Consider the following 7,075-nt stretch of genomic DNA (forward strand, 5'->3'; position numbering starts at 1 on the left):
TTTTTTCCCTTAGGTAGACAGATTTTGTTGCCTACAATCAAGAATCTTGACTCACCAGGTCTTCAGAAAGTGATTTATAACTGTGTTTAAAGGTAAGCAAATTCCCTAAAATAGAATATACTCTACCAGTAATTGTTCTATAAAGAGTTATGTCCATAAGAACCAGGGTAGGGATAAAGAGAATCAGAGTATAAAAGCAAGGACTGCTTCAAACATTTAGAAAACATATAAATGACCTCAACAAGAGTTTGACCCGTGGCGTGGCATGGAATAGAGGCAGGAATGATACAAGAGTCAAAGGTGAGTATAGAGTAATAGAAAAAAAATGTTGTAATAACTAGGTTCTAAGATATTTCAGCCTGTAGAAGAAAATGTAAGGGTTAAATCAAAATAAAAATAAGTGCATGAAAACCATTATGTTATTCAAAAATATTTACTAAAGATCTAGCACATGTCTAACACCATGAAATCTTTCTTCTTCCTTAAAAACAGAAGGTAAGGCTAGAAATAAGAAATTATATCCTAAAACAGATATTCTATTTGGAAGGAATTATTTAAGGGCAGAGAGTGGTTGAAATTTTCTATGGAAGACATATGGAAGAATGTTTATTCCACTCTAGAATGAGTTGGATGTGAACCTAAATTAGGAAACTCTGGGTATTCTGAATTCTGCATAATAAGCAAGTATTGTAATAATAAAAATTTTTTCAAAGGAACCCCCACTGCATAGAATGTTGCCACTTAGCATGTCATCAGAGGAACAATGGCAGCATCACTACCTTGGATCTTGTTAGAAATGCAGAATCTCAGGCCTTATTCCAGATCCACTGACTCAGAATCTGCTTTTTAACACTATCCCCAAGTGATTTGTATAAGTACTTGTATAGAGCACAGAGCAAATATTTTATTGAGTCCAAATCTCCAGGTTCCTAAGCTACTTTTTACAGTCAACAAGGCATCTTTAGAACATGCATTACTTAGTTCACTAACATTTGTTTAATTTAGTGACCTTCTAGGCTAAAATAACTAATTTTACTGACAAATTATATTCCAGGTTGAAACAATGTGGTCATTTGGATTGATCTTTAGACTCAAATCTAGAAATTAAGATGATTTTAGTGAAATTAATCTTCTAATTTATGTGGTCGTGGTATACAAAGAAGAATAAAAACCAGGATGCTTTAATTTTAAACAAGAATTGTATATAGCCACAAGAAGCGAATCCCCTGTAATAATACAGGGAAAAGACTTTACCATACTTTCAATAATTTCAACTTGAAAAATTTAACAGATGTGCTAAATATATATGGGACATACACATATACATATGTTAGGCAGTTAGTTAGACTTGAGTGAGGAGGGATGAAACAGATGCTGGCCACCCCTCGAAGCCACCTCCCTCACCCCCGGGGTTAACAGCCACACCTTCAGAGCCACCTCGAAGGGCTAACAGAACAGGAAAGGCTGAGCCACAGAGGTGGCTCATATATGCAACTAATGAATCCATTGAACACTCCATCAAAAACTTATGATGTACTATATGCTGGCTAGCTGAACATAGTAAAAAAAAAAAAAGCACAATGGGACCTCCAAGAGCTGGGCATGTGCACAAAAGGAGCAATTTGCCCTTAGGTTATCTTAAAGTCACAACACAGCCCATTAAAAGCCCATAAATATGCACTACATAAATAAATACAATTCTAACAGAATGCAACATGGGTAGGCACATAGGCAGACGCCAGAATGTTACATAACCACTTCTGTCTATCAGAAATGTCAGTCAAAGCCAAATTTACAGGTACAGGCTTAAGCAGAGCAGGCTTAAAAGGATGCAGCTAGAGCCTCTTGGTGCCTTTGTCTCTCTTGCTCCGGCGATGCTCCAGTTTCACTCTTGAAAGTGTCCTACACTTATCTTCTCAATAAACTCTATCTCCCCATTCTGGTCTTGCGTCTCCAGTTCTGTGGTGCATCTGGGACAAGAACCGAGCAAACTGGTAACACATACAGACTTCTAGATAGACTTATTTATCTCCAGGACTCAAAATAAATGCCCTTGTCTAGTCCCCTCCTACATTGTACATACAATGCAAAAGAATATGGTGGAAATGATGAACTTCCCAGACTGGTTATAAAAAACATGAGCAGCTCCACCATGCTCCCTTGGATCACTCGCTCTGGGGGAAGCCAGCCACCATGGTATGAGAACACTCAAGCAGCCCAATGGAGAGGTCTGTATGGTAAAGAACTGAGGCCTCCCGTTAGCAGCTAGCACCAACCTGCCAGCCATTTGAGAGAGCCATCTCAGAAGCAGGCATCCCTAGCCAAAAATCTCATTGTAATCTCATGAGACCCTGAGACAGAATCACCCAGCAAACCATTCCTTCTTGACCCACAGAAAGTATAAATAGAATGTATTATTTTCCCTGAAGTAATTTGTTATGCAGCAAAAATTAATGCTGGATATAAAGATTTAATTGATCTGAGGTTGGTATTATATCATATAAAATCACTTTACAATGCAAATTCTAAAATGATCATCTGTAGTAAGTTTTTAGAGGTCATCTGATGTAGCACCTTATTTTCAGCAAGGCCTCACTTAAGCCATTCAAGATAAATTTAACCATTTTATCTGAAGGGTTAGGAAGAAATTTCTAGAAGCTGCTGTGACGATCCTTATGAAAAAGAAAAATGTTTGGTCTGCCATGAACATGTGATAGTAAAATACAGAAAAGAAATTATTTTTCATGTAAAACCCTGAAGTCTTGAGGGCAAAAAAAAAAGTTGAGCGCAGACTCAAACTCTCACTTCTGTTTCATTTTATTTTTTTCAGGTGACTTCTTTTAACAAACTCCATACTACACATGTTCACCTGATTATTTTCCTCAACACAGTTTTATTCATATAGATAATAGTTACCATAAAATAAGGAAAAACATGTTCCTAACAAAATAAAGAGGTGTTTAAGGCTGACCAAAACCAAAGTAAGAGGGTGTATATATAGCCTACGTATTTGTGGTTTTTAGGCTAACTAAATCCTAGGCTTTTGCAGCCAGGGATTCTGTCTGATGGTGTTACTAGCGAGGTGTGGGAAGTGGCCTTCTGTTGGGTGGTAGAATTCAGTAATTCACTCTTGTTGACAAAATCGGAGCCAGATAAAACTCACCTCACACTCTCAAGATAAACAAGACAGCACCAAAATTTGGTGGAGTTACTCTAATAGAGAATAATTCTACAAGATCAATACAAATTGTTGACAACCTCACACAACATGCAGGCATTATCACAGTATAAGGAAGAAAATCATCATGAAAGGCCAGTAACAAAAATAGCTGGAACTATGTAAGTACAGTTCAAGTGTGAACTTTGAGTCCTTGTAGATTGATAATGAATAATAGCAACAATTAATAATAAAGATCTTCACATTAGGAAGAGTCATTTCTCACCAACCAGTGTGGGATTAGATGAGAACAGAATTCACGGAAGATGAATAGAAGCTATAAAAAAGGAAAGGAGAGAAATCTGGATAGAACAGAGGCAATTCTCTTAGTCACATTCAACAAAAGTTTCATCAGTTCTTAGTAAAGATCAATAAGAAGTTAAAACCAGAACTCTGCTATTTTTTTTTATAGTTTACAGATTTAACTTGTTCGAGTTAACTGCATAAAAAACTACATAGATTTCACTCCAATTGGTCATCGTCTGTGTATCGATTCTCAATTCCTTTGTTATCTTACCTAAGTCTCAAGCTTAAGACCTCCTTAACTCGGAAGGCAATATATTGCGAAGTTTGGGTACTCATAGAGTAAATAGGAGTACAGTCTACATTTTCATGCATGTCTGCACATCTGGGCAATAAATATCACATAGGCACAATGAACAATATGGGCTCAATAAATTGCATTTGTCCAGATTATGTACTCACATATTTTGTTAGATTTGAATTAAACAACTGAGGGAAAGGACACAACTTTAGAGGCTTAATTGGGTTTAATTATTTGCTGAATTTGCTACATAATTTTCCCCTTGTCAAAAGGGAGAATGTACCAGTTTTAAAGTATCAAGGACTGCAGTGCGCTGTAGGTGCATACCACCTTAGAAATACATACTACTGCAATCAGAATATTATTGCCCTTTAGAGTGGGACACACAGTAGTTTGTTCTTTTCTGTAAACTGAGGAGAAAATGTGATTCTGGGAATTTGGTCTTTGAGGAAAGGTAGAAGCTATCTTTAGAGAATTGCCAAAGGAGAGGCTCATGTTTCATATCCATTTTATATTTATGATCGTGATCCTTCTCTTTCAAGGACATCACTTTCCAGTCAGAGCAATGAGCCTTCTTCATCCCCCAAGGCATGCAGTAATGATCATCTTCATCTATTTTTACTGAAGCTACAGTCTATGGTCCAAGAGTCAAGAAACTGCATTCTTTTTTTCTGGCTCCGTGGCAGATTCTCCACAAACCCTTGTGGCATTTTTTTTTCCTGCCTGCCTGTTTTCTCAAATGCAGAAATATTTTCATTCTTTTCCTGTTCTCAGTAAGATATAGCTGGAAAAGATCTGTGAGCTTCTTGGGAAAACACATCACATAAATATCAGATAATATTTTATTCTTCACTATGTTAATTCTAGTTTAAGGGGGAAATCGAGGGACATGGGCAAATAAGAAGGTGGCCTCAAGAAAGCCTGGTAAATGTTTTAGAAGAATAAACTGCTCAGTCCTGATCTCTAAGGCATTAGCAGGAATAAACAGAAATACTCAGAACTGTTTGCTGGGTGTATACTGCAGTCAACACAGTTGAGCTCAGAAATCTACAGATAGAAGAAAGCTATAAACCTCAGAATGAAAAATGTTGGAATAAAGTGTTGGTGGAAAGAACAAAGGGAGGAAGTAGATTTTCAAGACCTAAGGGCAACTTAAAATATTTACATTATACCTCTATTTCAGCGAAGTCTGACTTTCACTCTTGACTGTGTATATAGCAAAGGTCTTTGGTGAAGAGCTTAGGAGGAAGCAGTTGCCTGTCACCCTTTTGTCTCATCTATTGGAATGAGATTTTCAAGGTCTGCTTTCATGTGGTTTTGAGGAGGATTCTACTGTTACTTCCAATGTGTATGTTGCATCCATTTTTTCCTTTTTGTTTTGACGTCTGTAGTTCAGGTTCCTACCTCCTCATAGTCTGTATCACTAATTCGACATTCTTCCCAAGCCAATCTATTTGCCACATTGTGAGCAGGATAGTCCCATTATCATGGCTCTTCCACTCAAATCTTCTAGAGATTCCTCATTGTTAACAAACCAAGTAGAAGTGTCTTGTTTGGGCAGCCAAAGTCCACCACAGCTTGTTTCTCACTGACCTCTTTTCAGCTCCCACATTTTTCTAATATCAGCTCTAAGGTCTGGGTTGCTCCCCATGCCCTGAATAGGCTAGCACTTTATTTACTCTGGACTTCAGATATACTTTTCACTTAGACTAGCATGTTTCTCTTAGCCTATTAAAAAAAATTTTCTGGGGTCACGCCTGTGTGGCTCAGGCAGTTAAGCGTCTGACTCTTGATGTAGGCTCAGGTCATGATCTCAGGGGTCATGAGATTGAGCCTTGCAAGGGGCTCTGTGCCCGGCATGGAGCCTACTTAAGATTCTCTCTCTCCCTCTTCCTCTGAGCCTCCCACATACCTCCCCCCTGCTCATGTGTGTTCTCTCTCTCTCAAAAAAAAAAAATTTTTTTTTTCTGAAAACCCAACTATGAAATTTTATAACATGTCCCATTTCCTGTCTCTACAATAATTTCCTTGATCTTCCCCATTTGAAAAGAAGTCCTCCCATACGACATCAGCTTATAACATTTGTTTCACATAACTACTTAAATTATAATTCATTCATTTATTATCTTTCCCCATTCATTTAGTCATTCTTCAAACATTTACTGAACTGATATTATGTGCCAGGGTCTAGTTGGAAGTTGGGGATACAGAGATGTAAAACCTAATATTTATTCTTCTTAACTTAAAAACCATTGAAGAACACAAATGTGTAAGCAAACAAAGTGTACTGTGGAAATCGCTACAAAGAAGTGATACATCAAGTACAATATGAACAGAATAGAGGAATGCCTAGGACTATTTCAGGAAGTAGCAATGGAATCTAATGAAAACAACAGTCTCAAAATAATATTAATAGTAAATGATGTGGCATGCTAGGTATTTTAGGTGTAGTACAATTCCCTCAAGTACAATTATCATCACCACTTACAGATGAAGGAACTGAGGCTCAGAAAAAAGTCACCACCTAGCCCAGTCCACGTAGCTGGTAATTAGCATATCCAGGTTAACACCTAGATATGTTGGAGAGAAAAGAGTCAGGAACCAAAACTAGATAGGGTGGCTCAGTCACTCCGGAGGCAGGGAACAAGGGGCAAGTTGGTTTACAACTCGAATGGACAAGTCTTGGACAGCTAGAGTCAGTCCCCATAGAAATCGTCTTTGTTATCTTCGATAACAGATTTCTTCTGGGGAGTAGCTGAGTTCATGGTTGGGTTTTTCAAGATGCTGCTTCAGCAAAATGTGAAAACTCCGCTGATTCTAGATACGATGATGGAAGAGGGCCACCAGGAAACACCCCAGAAGAATGGGTCCAGTTAATTATCTGCATGGCCCTAGTCCTCCTCCAGTGACTGGTGGATGAGGAAGGTAAATATCTGCTCTAAGAAGCAGACAACTGGACATGCACACTCATAGCAGAAGGAAACCATCAAGAAGTAGAAGGCTGACCATGCTGGCCAAGGAATTGAATGTGTACACCTAAATTAGGATTGCTCTGTGTCCTCACAGACAAATGAGGTCATGCTGGGAATTCCCTCCCCAGGGATCTGGCATGACTGACATGCAGTTCTATAAATGCACGTTTGTCTCATTATGTTTTTTGTGTAGTTTAAGTATTAATAGTTTTTTTTTTTAAAGATTTTATTTATTTATTTGACAGAGAGAGACACAGCAAGAGAGGGAACACAAATAGGGGGAGTGGGAGAGGGAGAAGCAGGCTTCCCGCTGAACAGGGAGCCTGATGCGGGGCTTGATCC

At 38.2% G+C, this 7,075-nt stretch overlaps 1 pseudogene; it reads left to right on the top strand.

Annotated features, from left to right (window-relative positions):
• Positions 1-282: 282 nt before the first annotated feature.
• Positions 283-6,818, top strand: LOC118544822 (selenoprotein K-like; annotated as a pseudogene).
• The last annotated feature ends 257 nt before the right edge of the window (positions 6,819-7,075 follow it).

This window comes from Halichoerus grypus, chromosome 2, assembly GCF_964656455.1.
Source record: "Halichoerus grypus chromosome 2, mHalGry1.hap1.1, whole genome shotgun sequence".
In the NCBI taxonomy this organism is placed as follows: domain Eukaryota; kingdom Metazoa; phylum Chordata; class Mammalia; order Carnivora; family Phocidae; genus Halichoerus; species Halichoerus grypus.